Source organism: Rattus norvegicus, chromosome 17 (assembly GCF_036323735.1).
Source record: "Rattus norvegicus strain BN/NHsdMcwi chromosome 17, GRCr8, whole genome shotgun sequence".
NCBI classification, from domain to species: domain Eukaryota; kingdom Metazoa; phylum Chordata; class Mammalia; order Rodentia; family Muridae; genus Rattus; species Rattus norvegicus.
Window position 1 is genome coordinate 53,487,268 of NC_086035.1, and position 16,514 is coordinate 53,503,781.

General features: G+C 38.9%; 1 long non-coding RNA gene across 1 annotated transcript in view; it reads right to left on the minus strand.

The window, feature by feature from the left end:
- Positions 1-15,329, minus strand: part of LOC120097752 (uncharacterized) — a 78,672-nt gene extending 63,343 nt beyond the window's left edge. The window contains exon 1 of the long non-coding RNA XR_005495456.2: positions 15,155-15,329. This is a non-coding gene — a long non-coding RNA (uncharacterized LOC120097752). The remainder of the gene's footprint in view (positions 1-15,154) is intronic.
- Positions 15,330-16,514: the final 1,185 nt, after the last annotated feature.

Here is a 16,514-nt window from a genome sequence, read left to right on the forward strand (position 1 = left end):
GGCATCAGTTTTTGACGAATGGCCATAACCTAGATAAGAAGCAAGTGATTGCACTAGTTATGGCCTGTTTGATTTAGTGCAGGGTTGTCAAACTCAAAGGCCATTTGAGTTTCAGGGATTCATAACACTGGGTCTTATTCACACCTTTGCTCTTAGAGAGTCTGTATTTAGTGTAATGAAGTTATTATTGACAGAGAAGAAGAAGAGAGATTGAGAGAGGGAGAGGTTTTAAAAGAGGGATAGATTTAGAAATAAGGAAGAAAAGAAGGAGAAAGGGTAGGAAGAGTGAAGGAAAGGAGGGAGAAGAATGGAGAGGAGGGAAAGGAAATCTTTTCTTGAACTTTAACAAATTAGGATACTTAAAGAGAAATGATTTAGAAACCCATGGATTAAGGTGTCTTCGTCAGATGTGTAGATTCAAAAACTAGTGGGGACGTGTGCTTAATTTGCCTGGAAGAATCTATGCTTTATTTGCCTCATCAGTTTCCCTCAGACCTTTAAGCACAATGCATAGGAGGAGTATACTTCAAAGGCAGGCAGGGATATGCAGGAACCCCTTTTCTGCTCCCATAACCCCCAGAGATGCTCCATAGAACAATTAACCATCACCTGCACATGCCTTCCTTCATCTCTGAGTAGTAGGGTTCTCAGAGGCAAGGATTCTCAGAACTTTTACTCCTCTACTGTGTAATAAGCACCACTGGATCCCTAGCATGTAATGCAATACATTACGTCTATTACATATAGATCTACTATATATTAGAAGAACAAAAATTCTATTTTTGGATGACTGCCGATAGGGTTATGAAGAAGAACGTAAGCATACTTCCTCTTCTCCCATCCCCTTTCTCTCTGTCCTGTGCTCAAACTGCAGACATAACACACGCAGGCTGTAGGTGGCCAGAGCTGCTGACTCATCAGAGCCATACCACAGGCTTTCCAAACGTTCAGCTAACCACACTCAAATTGTATTCTGACAGTGAGTTTCACTATGTTATTGGTTGTCAACACTCTGAAACTGTATTTTCTTCCCCAAAGTTTAGATTTGGTAAAACATGGACCATGGTTTCCCAAAATCACCACCTCCCACAGTCTAAACAATGTATATTTTAGGGGAAATTTTATCCATGTGCCCTTCAGCTCATTCACAAAGGTTTTCTTTTAGTAGGGGCTGTTGTGAGGTTTTTTTATGTAATTTTTTTTTTACTTAAGTATCAAGTTGCATTTTCCCTGTGGTGTCCAGGGCAGGCAAGCTTTGTTCTGATATTAGGGAGCCCTATGTTACAGGCACCTGCTTCCCAGGTGAGGCATTGATATTTATCAGCCTGTGATATGACTCCCTTCTCTGGTGGTCTGAATGAAAATGATGGCCCCAGCACAGATTCATGTGCTTGAATACCCTATTAGCAGAAATGTTTGAGAAAGATTAGGGAATGTGTGGTCTTGTTGGAGGAGATGTGTCACTGGGAAAGCTTTGAGGTTTCCATACTGCCTTTCCCAGCTACGTATGTGGATCAGATGTACGTTTTCAGGTACTACTCCAGTGCTGAGCTCGTCTGCTGCTGTCATGCCCCTTGTAGTGTTCATGGATTGACGATCTGAAACTGTAACTTTCCCTCCAATAAACTCTTCAGAAGTTGCTTTGGTTATGAAGTTTTGTCAGAGCAAGTGGAAAGCAGCTAAGACATCCCCCTCCCTTCTTGCTGCAGATTAGTTTCAGCATTGGCACATGGTCTCCTGCTCAGGGTTGTAATGCACAGGATTCTAGCAATCTTCTCATCACTCTTAATCTGTAAACAGGTGTGACTGCACACTGTCTAGGAGAGTAGGGGCACTTGTTGAATCATCAGGAAACTTTGAAGATAATTCCATATTCTTTCGGGGTTTTGTTTTGCAATACTGAGAAAATATGAGACCTTTCGTATATGGATGTGTGCTCTTCTATTACTATTATTATTTTTTTAAAAATGTGTTCCCAGGCTGGCTTTCAATTCTCTTGATATTCAAACTGGCCTTGCATTTTTAATCCTCCTACTTCAGAATCCTTAAAAACTGAGATTGCAAGACTATGCTACCATGACAGCCCAATAAAATACTGGATTTCATAATTTTAAATAATTTATTTTTTATCTATGTTTATATGTCTGTGCACAATGTCACTCCAGAAAAGGGTACGAGATCTCCTTGTAGTGGAGTAGTGACCTTTCGTGTGGATCCTGGGAATTGAATCCTAGTCCTCTTGAAGAGCAGTCAGTGCTCTTAAATGATGAGCAACCTTTCCAGCATTTTGAACTTCTGATTTATTTTAACAGCTCTGCAAGCCAATTAATTGCCTGTAGAAATTTTGCCATGTGGAATAAATTATATGCCATTTATACCACAATAAGTGAATGTTCTGTAACTGTCAAATACACAGCAATTAAGGATACCATCTAAAATTTGATTTCAATCCTAGAATTTCCCAATTGGTATAGAAATCTGAAGAACCTGCTTAATATGCAGCCTCCCAACCACAGTAAAACTTGAGTTTTTACCTTTTGTAGGTAACAAACTATGAAATTCATTGTGTTTAAAGATGACATTTAATAAACAGTGGTAAATTGTGTGAGCTAATACTTCTTATATTCAAGTGTTCTTCAACTGTTTAAAGGAAAATTGTGAAATGGTAAAACAAAGACAATCAAAGGCACAAAACTTCTTGATGTTTCAACTTTGTTCTTTCCTGAAATTGAATATGGCTGCTATAATTCACAAGCAAGCAATTGGTGAAACAGCTTGAGCAGTTCAAAGAATATTAAGTTGCTTGAAGCGATAGAGCATTCATAGTTAGCTTACTGTAATCCCTCCTGCCCCTTTTGTGTCTTGCTTTTTAACCATATTTTGAGATGCTGTTATTATTTCTGGAATTTGTCTTCTTGCTTTCTGAACCTCAATGGGACAGATTCATATCAAACCTTGGTAAGGATTTGCAAAAATTAAAACCTAATGTGCACTTACTTTCATGTGTTCAAGATCACCACAGGCCAGGCTTCGGATGATATTAAGACAGTTATAGATTGATTAGTTTCCCAATGAAAGATACTAGACTGCAAGAAGTCTAAACAGAAAAGCCCATGTGGGTTGCTATCTATAGGCAGGGGAGGGTACAAGAGAATCATTACAGTCACTATTGCAAAAGAATAAAAGATACTAGTTGGTTTTCCAAGTCAGCATCTCATCGTGTAATCCTCCAGGAAATTTCTGTTGCTTGATGTATAGTTGAAGCCACTGAGGCTGGCACTAACTTGTGTCTTGTTTATTCTCTATCAGGATAGTACTGCTCATTATTCTTATTTCCTGGGATATAGCCCACAGTCTGACCATCTTGTAACTATTGTGATAGTTACATAGATTTAAATGAAATGTGAATAACCACAGGGTTGGTGTCTGTTAGGCACTCTGACAAATAACATTCTTATTGTTTTGTTTATTGTTATAATTCCGCTTTAAAATTCTTACAAATCCTAGCCAGTGCTAAGGGTGCAGCTCAGTGAGAGAATGCTCATTTAATATGCGGGAGGCTCTGGTTTTCAGGTATGTTACAGTAAATAATAATAATAATAATAATAATAAAATTAATAATAAAGTGTTGTAGAAGTAAGTAGTTATGTCTCCCAAAATAATGAGTATTTCCAGCCCTTAAGATACCCCATAGAATGTAAATTTTGTCTGCTTAAATCATCCTAGTGAAACATCAGGTGATGATAAGCAATTTCCTATTGAATAAAGAAATTTCCTTACTTCCCGTGAAGGTCTGATTAGTTGAGATAGATAGATAGATAGATAGATAGATAGATAGATAGATAGATAGATAGAAAGATAGATAGATAGATAGATAGATAGATAGATAGACAGACATAGAGATATAGTAGATATAGATATATAGATATAGATCAAATTTGATATATAATATATTTGATGTATATCAATCTATATCTACATATTTGAACCACTTTAAAATGCTGAGAGGTATTACGCATAATGTCCACCAGTAATCATACAGAATGGAAGAGAAAACACCAACTTAAGTTATGAAGATGGCTCTGCTCATAAGAGACTTAAATGTACATTGGCAGCCACGTTAAGATATTATTAATCCCGTTTTCCCCTTCTGTTGTTTGTACCACTTCTCAGTCTTGTGTTGCCCTTTCATGGCAGTTCACACTCCAGCCATACATCTGGGTGATTGTTCAGGGATCAAACACATCCACGATCATTGCAAGTATACCAACCTCATTTATCTCACAGAGGCATAAAGGGGAAGCTTACATTTAAAATACTCAACTCCAACAGTACGACACTCTTGTTCTAATGATTGCAAGGTAAGAAATTGAAGGGAGTTTTTGGAAGAAGAATATTATGGCATCTTCTATGCTTGTTGCTATGTGGCTCGTATTGTTCCAGTGATCAGTTATTTGCAATAGCCTGAAGCAGTGGCAATGGTATTAATCGTAGCAGAGGTAGCCTGGCTTCATATTCTTCTTTAACTCTTAGTGGTTGTCTTAGCTAGGGTTTGCTGTTGTGAGTAGACACCATGACCAAAGCAACTCTAATAAGGGCAACATTTCATTGGGGCTGGCTTACAGGGTCAGAGGTTCAGCCAATAATCATCAAGCAGAGAACATGGCAAGATCCAGGCAGGCATGGTGCAGGGAGAGCTGACAAGTCCACATCTTCATCTGAAGGCTGCTAGCAGAATACTGACTTCCAGGTAGCTGGAGTGAGAGTCTTAACCTCACACCCACAGTGACACACCTTCTCCAACAGGGCCACACATTATAATATTGCTCCTCCCTGGGCTGAGCATATACAAACCATCACAGTGATTATAGTATTAGAGAATAGTTACTAACTGACAGGGACCCAGTGTCCTCATCTCTAAAATAGGATTGATAATAAAGTCCTCATATCATAGAGTTGTGCTCTAGTGACATCAGCCATAAACAAAAAGTGCTTCCAATCTTGTGATCCACTGTGGTCTTCACCACTGAAGCTGAATGCTTCTTTAATTAAGCAAACCAAACTTTCCCCACAGAAGTCTGGTTGCATGTTAGTGACTCTTGCTCATTTTCTTCTAAATATGAGGTTAGGATAGCATGGTGTCTACATGCTAGGTGCCCATGGAACATTCTTCATAGTCTCAGAAAGTTGAAATGTGGCCATAAAATAAGTAATTGGCAAGTGTTTCATTGTGGATGCTCTGGCAGCAGCCAGAGTCAGCCTCACATAAGTCAAACAATACATCTAAGAAAATGCATCTAAGGGAAACGTGTGTACAGACACAATCAAATTTGGCATAATCCCACTGGCCTGTCTTATTATATTCCTACTGTAAGTCCTGGAATTTTAGAACAAGTTATATTTCCCAAGTCTGCTTTCCATTATCTTAAGCAAAATATGTTTCAATATTTAAATCTGAAGGAAATGGTGAGAAGCAAAACATAATTTCTCTAGTTAAAGATGCCTAGTGAAGGTGCACAGAGCCTCCTAGAAAATTGCAGCCCCTGTCACCCTGTTCCTCCATTTTAGACTCTAAGGTGGCCAAGAATATTCAGCAGTTTAGTTTGGAGCCAGTCCTGGACTGGGGGAATTTCCAGTCAGGAGATCTGCAGAGCTGAGTCCTCTGAAGCTACCCATCCCACTCACCAGAGCAGGAGTGCTGTAGGAGATGGAAAAAGGCAAGAAGTTGAGTTCGCAGCTATGGAAGGTGGCAAGCAAAAGGCTGCGAGCTCATCACAATTACCTTCTTTCTCCTAAGCTTCTACCATCTGGCCTTCAGTGTAGTAACAAAAAATAAACCTCCATGATATTAGAGCAAAAGTGAATAATGAGAGAAAAAAAGTCCATACCCCACCTCATAAACCGCAGGACATCATCCAAACCCTTATTTTCTGGCATGCTGCACTGCCTAGATTCGAAGAGGAATTTTTATGCATTTTTACAATGTTTTTGTTCATAAACTTTTTTTAGGATTTCACATCTGCATACCCTATATTATTTCTACCCCTGCCTCTGCACCCTCTAACACTTCTTGGATCATCCCAGCAATGTCTCTTTCTTAAATGCATAACTTCATCTTAATTATATAAATACACATTATTTTTATATTTTTTTATTCTTTTTTTCAGACTGGGGACCGAACCCAGGGCCTTGGGCTTCCTAGGCAAGCGCTCTACCACTGAGCTAAATCCCCAACCCCTATTTTTATATTTTTTAAATTTTATACACATGTGTGAATATATATATCTTACTGAGTTCAACTAGTGTTACCCATAGGTACATGGAGGTAGATAGTTAGGCTTGGGTGACCTATCAGGGACTTCTGCATGATGTAAACAGACTTTCCCTTCTGCGGTAGCCATTGACTTCCTGGAGTTCTTACCAGGTAAGGCCTTATGAGCCTCTCCCAACTCCTTGTCAGCACTTCCACTGATGTGGTCTTTCCCTCTCCTGTAAAGGCAATCATATTTGAAGCATTCATGGGTGCATAGTCTCTGTCTTGTCTTGAACACACTATATCGAAGAAATCCCCATCCTCCTTTGTCTCTTACAATCTTTCAATCCCTCTTTCAAGATATGGTCCAAGCCTTGGATGTGTAGAGGTTATATTATATATGTCTCATTGGAGGCTGAGCTTTCCATAGACACTTATTGTCCTTCTGCAATGAAGTAGGAGAAGGAAGAAGAGGAGGAGGAGGAAGAAGAGGAAAGGGGAGGAATGGAGAAGATGAAAAAGAAAGGAAGGAAGGAAGGAAGGAAGGAAGGAAGGAAGGAAGGAGAGAAGGGAGGGAGGGAGGAAGGAAGGGAAGAAGGGAAGAAGGAAGGAAAGAAGAAAAAGCTCCTTTGATGAAGTGTGACTATAACATTTACCTATGGGTACAAGAATAAATATTTAGAAGGTAGTTAGATATTATATTGACTTAGCAAAATAGTAGTGGTAACCTCTCTTCTAGGGTCTATGTCCTCTCCAGCTATGGGTTGGTGATGAGTTTCATGGGAGCAGTTAAGTTCCATTCTATTGACTGTTCCTTAAGCTCGATCAAACAGCTGTGGGCTACCCCCAGGACTACACATGCTTGTCAGGCTGATGACTAGTGTAGTTCATAGGATTTGCAAATAGACCCTGGCAAATTTTATACTGTTTTATAGAGATTTCTTTTATTATTTATTTATGTGTATGAGGGTGACTCATGTATGTGAGTACCCAGAGAGGCCAGAAGAGGGCTTTGAAAGCTTTGGATCACTGGAAGCTGGAACTCGCAAGCAGTTGTGAACTCGCTTGACTTGGAGAGTCATCTCTCCAGCTATGTTTTCACTAGTTATTAATCTATATATTTAAGTTCTGTATGGCGCTGCCTTAAGAATGCATGTGAAACCCCTTTCAGTTTTCCAGTTCATTCTTAGCCCCTAAGAAATAACCCCAAGATTGGGGATGGATCATACAAAATACCCTTAGCTGATTTCCACCAGACCTAATCCCATGAGAATACAGCAGTTTGGGAAAAGACATAGAGGCAGGAAATTCCGAGGCTTCTCTCAAAAGACAAGGATCTAACACTTTCTGGGGAGTGTTCCCTTAGTAATACTTCTCTTAGCCACTGATATTTTTCTTGTTGAAACTAGAATTAGGATGCCTAATATAACCATGTATTCTTTTACTTTGCTGGGTGAAACATCCCATGCACTGTATATACAGATAATTTAAAGAAAAGTAAATAAACGCCTCTACTCCATGATATTTTTTATCAATTAGGAATACAAGTGGTCAAGAAACACAAATATTCTTTTGTGTTTAACTGAAATACTATTTCAATTAAATGGTAACCAAAACTTCAAAAAAGCACAGCATAGTATAAATAAGAATTTTAGGCAGCATGACTTAGGTGATGTGGCAAGTGTGCACAAGGAAGAAAATATTTAGTCTTGCCTTCTCCTACTCTGCTACAGACAAGACTTTTTATTATAAAGCTACCTCCCACAAAAATGCTATAAATGTACACACACACACACACACACACACACACACACACACACACACACGCTGTAGAAACACTCCAATCTGTTCAACAAAAGGTCATAACTTCAACAGATAGTTAGAGCTCTCCTGAGAGACACAGCCAGAATACAGCAAATACATAGGCAAATGCCAGCAGCAAACCACGGAACTGAGAACGGGACCCCCGTTGAAGGATTCAGAAAAAGGACTGAAAGAGCTTGAAGGTGCTTGAGACCACATATGAACAACAATGCCAACCAACCAGAGCTGCCAGGGACTAAGCCACTACCCAAAAACTATACATGGACTGACCCTGGGCTCCAACCTCATAGGTAGCAATGAATAGCCTAGTAAGGGCACCAGTGGAAGGGGAAGCTCTTGGTCCTGCCAAGACTGAACCCCCAGTGAACGTGATTGTTCGGGGGAGAGCGGTAATGGGGGGAGGATGGGGAGGGGAACACCAATAGAGAAGGGGAGAGGAAGGGGTTGGGGGATGTTGGACTGGAAACCAGGAAAGGAATAACAATCAAAATGTAAATAAGAAATACCCAAGTCAATAAAGGTAAAAAAAAAAATAAAATTTAAAAAGAGAAAAAAACCAACCAAACAAACAAACAAAAACAAAAGAAAACACTTCTGATACATTGGGAATTACTCTAGGTGCTACCAATGATGCAAGAATGCAGGGAGGGGCAGGAAGGGGAGGAAGAAGAAAAGGGAGGGAAGGATGAAGATAGGAAATTTTAGTGTCACACATCTGACAGATGCAGTTAACGAACATGATAAAACAATGGCATATAATGTATACTAAGAGGTGAAAAATAAAAAAAATAAGAACAAAGGCTGAGTGTGAAAGTACATGATGAAGAGTGGGAGCTGAAACTTTAGGCAAAGAAGCTACAGCCTATATGAATATGTACCTAAATATAGATAAATACCTAGGACTTGGGATGAAGAGACTGGATTACATATGAAATTGTGGCAGAAGAAGCAATCATATTTTGGTCAGGGACCAGATGGGTGAAAGTCTGAGGGGTTATGCTCGGGGTTTATAACTTCACAGAGAATGACATAATCAGAATTCTGAAACTGCTGTCATATCTGACATGGAGGTAATACATAGGGAGGTCACAAATTATGCCGAGACCGATTGGCTAGCAGGGTGATGCATATACTAAAGGCATGCTAGTAGTACATTGGATTGCATGTTTGCATACATCTTCCCCTTCAACGTGTCTGTCAAATTCCTGACCAATATGAGAATGCTGTGAGGTAGCCATTCTTAAGAATAATTAAACTATGAAAATAGACTGCTCTCACAATGGGTATTAGAGACAAGGATCCCACCAGACCTTAACCACACAATCTATGGTTTGAGATAACTGTGGAAACAAAAGCTCTGTGCCCCTAGAATGTGGTGTTTTGGTATAGTAGATGGAATTGTCTAAAGTAGGTAAAAATTTCTGCTAGGGTTGCCGCCAGAGAGACAAACAACAAAATGAGTTTGACATACTTTGAGGGGAGAGGTTACAGAACTGATGGTTTGAGAAATAAAGCATCAAACATCCATGTTTTGTTGTGTTTTGTCTAGCCCTGGAGTCTGATGCTTGCACTCATTCTTAGTTGCTTTCTGTGTGGTGTGCTACTTAGAGCTAGCCAAGGTATGTAAAATTACAATTCAGCTAAAAGGCCTTGTAAGGAGTTTTCAGCCAGGTACATGTTCTGCAGGGAGACATCAGCTAGTCTGGTCCGGACATAATAGATAGGTTTATAAGCATGCCTTTAGAAAGGCCAAATGCAGAGAGAGTCTGTGAGGTCCATGCACTGGTCATGTGGTGTTAACAGCACATGAGGTAGTAATGATCTACAGTCTCGGATTCAGTTGGACAAGGCAGGAGGCAGGCATGTATGCACTTGGGAAATAAATGAAAAGCACTCATCTTCCCTTCCTTTCACTCAAATGGTTAATGTAGAATTCTCTCCTTGCATTATTTATTAAGACTGGGAAACCAAAGGGGCAGATTTAGCTTGAGCTTTTTAATTTGAAAAAAAAAAGCTTTTATTATTAAAAGCCACAAAAGTGCTATAATCCAACATGTCCTAGGAAGAAAATATGTCAGAAAGGCCATTTTTATTCTGGCAGTGGCAAGTAGATAAAGTTCTAGCTTTGCTTGCTAAACTCTGCTCCATAAATGTTTTTTCTGTCCCTGGGGAAAGGTAGGTAAGATCTGGCATTCAACATGAGGCTGACAGGCTGTTAAGTCTACAGTGTGAGAAGACAGAAAAATATAATAATCAAATGGTGCAGGTTGGGAAGGAATGATGGTGGTTTGTAGTACCCAAACCCTTTGCTGTTAGTTTTAATCAGAGGGCTGAAATTAATACCAAATATTAGCCATTGTATAACACTTACCAGTAAATTTATCTCTAATGAAAATTAGGGAAGAAAATGAGTATGATGCTTTTTCTCTCATAAGCTATTAATACTGCTATAAAATTATTTTAAAAGTAAGATATGAAGATACTATTAACATCTCCATAATTGGCCAACTAAGATAAAAACACATGCAAGCACTAATTCATTCCCGACTTATATAATCACAGACATAGTAGAGAGGCAGAATCAGAGAAATGAGCAAGACAATGACTAGAAGGATGGACCATTGAGAAATTTTCAGTTAGAAGAATAGAAATGTTTCTCTTTTAATCACCATCTAGATTAAGCTAAAGTTGCCTAATTGTAAAATCAGAAGGATAGTCTGGGGTCCTTTAAGTTCCTGCTACTTCAGAGGCTCTTGCCTTCCCCCTTGTTTTAGTTACTCTTCTCCTCACTCTGACCATCTATCTGAGAACAACTTTAAGAAAAGGACTCATTTGTTTGGGCTCCTGGTCGCAGAGGAAGCAGTCCATCATAACAGAGAAGGTGAGCAAAGCTGACCAACCCACATCATGACATCCAGGAAGGAGAGAAAATGGGTTACAAGAAGGACTCAGAGCAGAGCAAGACAACCTGGAAGGACGTACCTGCTTCAGAACAATTTACTCCAGTAAGACTCAACACCCATATTCCAATCCACAGGTTTTTATCTGACAAGGCCTGTTGATTATTTAAGAGTTCTTGGGGTCTAACTGTCCCAGAAATGAGCATCACAGGTGAACTTTACTAAAACCCAGCCACACTGGCAAACGATATCAACAATTGCGTCTCACTAGGAACAAGATGTTTGGGAGAGCTGGGAACCTTAAACTGAGCAAGATAGACTTGGACGAATACTCTCGCAAAATCTCACTTAAAATTCTTTATAATACTTAAACATACACTCAAACTATAATCATAACTCGTGAGACTGTAGCTTCAGAGAAAGGGTCATAAACGTAGGCTATTCAGGCCTCTCCATTTTAGAGATGAGGAAAAAAAAGACTTTCTTAGGTCTATAGCCCGATTGTTAACACTAGAAGCAAGAGTAAAGACAAAAAGACTTATTCTAACAGAGTCAAGGAAATACAAGCCCAGAAATACTAAGCATAAGCAGAGGAGAATTTTGAGATGAATGATTCCTTCAGAATGTATGATATATATTGTAATTACTTAAAGGCGTGCATTTGTGCACTCATGCATAAGTGTGTGTGTGTGTGTGTGTGCGTGCGTGTGCGCGCGCGCATGCGCCTGTGTGCCTGTGTGCCTGTGTTCCTGTGTGCCTGTGTGCCTATGTGTCAGCATGCCTCGGTGACCAAAGAAACCAAAGGTATTAGATCCTCTTGTAGGTACAGTTACAGACAGTTTTGAAAGACCAATGTGGGTTATGGGAACTAAACTCTGGTCCTCTGCAAAAGTAGTATGTTTTCTTAACTGCTGTGGTAATTATCTGGACTGTTTACTCTATTCCTTATTGCAGTAGCCTCTCTCTATGTAGGCAGTCTTGTAGGATACAGAGCTTCACTGGACACATCTGAAAAGCTGTCTATTAACTGTGACCTTTTCATTTCTTTTTATTTCATGATCTTCTACATGAGTCCTAGAACTATACTGAACTTTGTATATGTCTTTAATACACAAGCCACTTAATATAGCAAAACGTTATATTTTATTTATTTATTTATATAGCTATTTACAGTGTTTCTTTAGTTTATAGATGATATGTTTGTTATATAGCAATTTATGTGTTAAGCTTAAGTGGATTTTCTTTAAATTCATTTCTTTCTATTTGACTACAGTGGAGCCCACCTAGTCCTCTCCTTATCCCCTACAAAGGTATTTCGTGTAGCCATTTATAGTTTATGCAATGCTTGAGCTTAATGTCATTTTCAGAACTAGAAATTCCTCTGTACGCTTATCACCAAGACCTTGTACTAAAGTTGATAATTTCAACCTTGAAAAATTCAACACTGCATATTGTTATAGTCTGAAATTTTTCTGTTTCCTTAACATTTGTTTTCTCAAAAATAGGGGAATTACTTGCATTTGGAAAAATGTCCCTTTTCCCCCTAAAATTTCAAATTCATAAGTATTTATTTCTATTTTAACTTTAAGCTGTGATGTTCTGGATATACTACTGCCTCTATAAATATTCCTGCCCAACCCAAGCTGCCCATTTCACTGGTATGGAAATTGGAGAGAAATTTGGAGAATTCCCAGCAACCCATGAACATGCATCAATGGGTGATATTTGAACATGGCAGCACTCTATGGAAGGCACTGAGCGTAATGACCACCATAGTGAGACATTCTTATCCCAGACTGGTGGAACTGAGGTCACCTGAAGCCACTCTAATTGAATGCATCACATTCACTCTCGTTATTTGATTCCTCTCTTCTTGCACTATTCTATCATGTTTTCTGGATACACAACCATACCATCTGTGAATAATCATACACTTGATTTTGCATGCATAGTGTTTACCATTCTGTTTATGTTTGTTGTATTAATTACATTGAGTATATTTGTTTTTAACAACTTTGTTAATAGTATTCTGAATACTCGAAGCCTAATTATTACCTTAGATATAGTTAACCTTTATCATTCTAGGTACATCTTATTTCACAATTTTAAAAATTGATATCAAAATTAACTGTTTTTATTAACAGTGAGATTCAATAATATAATCAAAGTTCTTATTATTAAACTTACTGTATGATATAAAACTGACTTTTAAACAATTATTCTAGTCACTTTCTGTACTGGGAATTTAATAACAAACTAATAAACTATATCTGTATGTGAATTGACCAGCAGTTTCTCTTCCTTTATTCACACTATGAGTTTTTGTTTCATTTTGCCTGTTATTGTGCCACTTTTTGTTATACAAAAATGAATTAGGCCCTTTCCCCCAGATTCTTTTGTGCATGTCTAATTAATAAGACATTATAGAATTATCCTTTATTTAAAGAAACTTGCCTATGGCTCTATCTACAATAGATTAAGAGGGAGATTTAACAGTATAAAGAGGGATTGCTCTAAAAAATGTAGTATTTGTTTTTCTTGGTACTGTTCTTTTAGGCTTTTACTAATTTTCCATAAAATTTTATTAGAATCACAATTTGTGTATTTTAGAAATATCATTATTTATCAATGAATTAAAAACTCTATAGCAGCCAAAAGTATAAAATTAGCTCAATACTGTGTATGTTGAAGATGAGTGTTTGGACTTCATTGTGTGAAAAGGGCTCTTACATGCAATCCTGTGTCTCTTATATGCAATCCTGTGTCTCTTGCATGCAACCCTGTGGAACTGTCTACTTCTCCACATTCTTAAGGAGGTGTTATTGCAGTTTATCAGTTACTCTAAAGCCAATGTTTGTGTTATCTGACCAAATAATTCTAATGCCTTAGGCTATAAACCAATGGAGGTATTCATAAACGACAGAGACCAGTGTGTGATTGCTTTCATTGGTGTTTTTCTACCCTAACAGTGGTCATGAGGTCAAATGCAAAAGGCCGAAGGGTGAGTGAGATGTGATTATCTGCTCAGTAGATCTGTTTTAATGTTCATGCGAGCTGGTTATATAGGAAATACCAGTGCATGATTGAAAATTAGAAAAATTAAAATAAAGTATAAATAGTATTATTTTCTCTAAAAGTAACTTTTTACCTATTAGGGACTTTTTCCCTAATAAATAAAGCTGTGGAAAATAAGAAGAATGGTTTAGCATTATAAGGATGGAAAGAAGGCACTTTTGTGCCATCTTGAAGTAGAAATTGGAATAACTTTAAGAGGAATTCTTCAAGTAGTTTCCACAAAGTTCTACTGCAGCTCAAAGAAATCTGATTAGGGGATTTATGAGAACAGAGCTTGTTAGCATGTGGACAGTCATTGCTGCTACGATAGGAAGGAACACTTGAAGGTAATATGACAAATAGCCATGTGAGGGACTGGACACTCATTGTTATCTGTCCAGTCTCATGAAAAACAAAAGAACAGAGCAATGGCAGCATGGAGGGATAGCATATGCAAAGGAACTCCCAAGTCCACAGCTGCTGCTCAAGGTGTATTAGGGTCACAAAAAGTCTTATCAACTGGATAGCCTCTTGCTGTGAGGAAGCCAGCAAGACCAGAAAGACAAGAAAAACTAGGATCTAACCAAGCAGGATTGCAGAGGTTTAATATAGAAGTCTTCTCAAAATAATAGCGTTTCTTTACCAACCAAGACTCAGGCAAGGACACAGAGTAAGAACTCCACTAGACAATGCGACATGACTAAGAACCTGGAGAGTTTCCTACATCCATTGACTGAGACTATCTCTCACTTCTCCTCAGCCAAAGGCATCATAGTAAGAGTTTGGCCTCCAAAGCCAGTTGATTGGGTTTATAGCTTGTCCCCGCCATTTCTCATCAGTGTTACCTAAGAAACCTTAAGCAAACCTTCTCTTCTTCCATTTCCCCAACTGGATAACAGGAAAGCTCCTTAACCCAGTTGTGAGAGTGAGTTTACATAAAGGACACCAGCACGTAGCACACAATAAATCTGGCTGCACTTGCCACTGGTTCCATTCTTCAACTCTCCTTGTATCGGACTAGGTGATTACCATGTCTTTCTTATTCCTCAGAATCTCCCTGTCTTAGCTGTCAATTGTTAACTCTCTGCAAGTGAAATTCCTACTGAGTTAATTATTACCTTACCTTCCCAGCAGAACATTGGCATCAGAGGACTTCTTGATGCATCTGTGTAGCCCAGAGATGGGGAGCATTCTTTGTCTTTAATAATAACTGCTAAAACTTGTATCATGATAGCACGAGTGGCAGGCCAAGTGGGACTTTTTAAGTCAGTGACTTTGAGGTACTTCCTGTGTGCATCTGTATGGCTCATCTGTAACTAAGGGAAAGGCTACCTACAAATAATATGAATAGACTATGACCTTGCCTGTTGGGACAGCCATCAAAACAGGTCATGCCCTCTTTCCCTGGCTAAGTCCAGAGTCCTGTACGGAAAGGGAGAGAACATTCTATGAGGACATCTGCATACACACTTATCTGCTGGAAGCTGGGCTTTTGGCCAGGAGTATGCTATTCCTCCTGGTGGGTTTTGGTGACTGTCTCTTACTTCCTCATGACAACACCCAACATTTGACACTGTAAGATTTTTCTGCCTTTACCTCCATGAAAAGAGAAATAAGAAAGGTGGGCCTTTTGTTTGTTTTGGAAAGATAGACCCCATATTTGATTTATTATCTTTGTATACCAGTTTTCAGAACAGTGCTTATCTTAAGGTAGGCATGTGACAGTATCATGCTTCATCCATGCACATGCAAGAACATCTTCGGAGGTGTGTGTCAGGGCAGCTGGGTGACAACTGTGATTACCTTATCTATTCACTGCTGGTCACCCAGGTGCTTCTGCCTTATGCCCATCTCCAGGTGTGCAAAAGTGTCTTTGACTTGCTTTGTAAAAAGCCTGTTGTCTATATGCTTGGAAATGTTAAGTCAAAGTTGACAGAAAGGTATAAATCCGACTAACTTCCCCTAACTACCTTCGTCATCCACCAATGCCAAGTACTTAAATGGATGGTGTAGCTCCAGAGCTAAGACCTTGAAGTAAAAATAGCAAAGCAAGTCTCTTTGCTTGTCATAGTTAAAACAGAACAAATTACTGGGCACAGTTTCAAGGATCCTAGCGAAAGAGTCTCGGTGAGGAGGGGCGCACAGTGGCAAAGACACGGACATAAAGCTACAGCTTGGGAAAGTGCCAGGGTCCACTCAGAACCCACTGGGCATTTATCTGGCAATGAAGAGTGACTGTGAAGGCCAAGTTTCAGTTTTGCCACTCAATTAGTAATGGAAGCATTTTCCTAATAAGTTCGGGTCATTTGTACTTCTCTTGTAACTGCTTGTCCATTGAAACTGCCGTGCTATGGAGAGCCAGAAAATACAATCCAAGAGTGGGGGCAGGCATTCCCCTTATCAAGCTTTTGACACAAATATTTACACTGCATTTTTTTACTTCCATTACTCTGGGAAAAAAGATTTTGTAGTTTTTTTCTGAC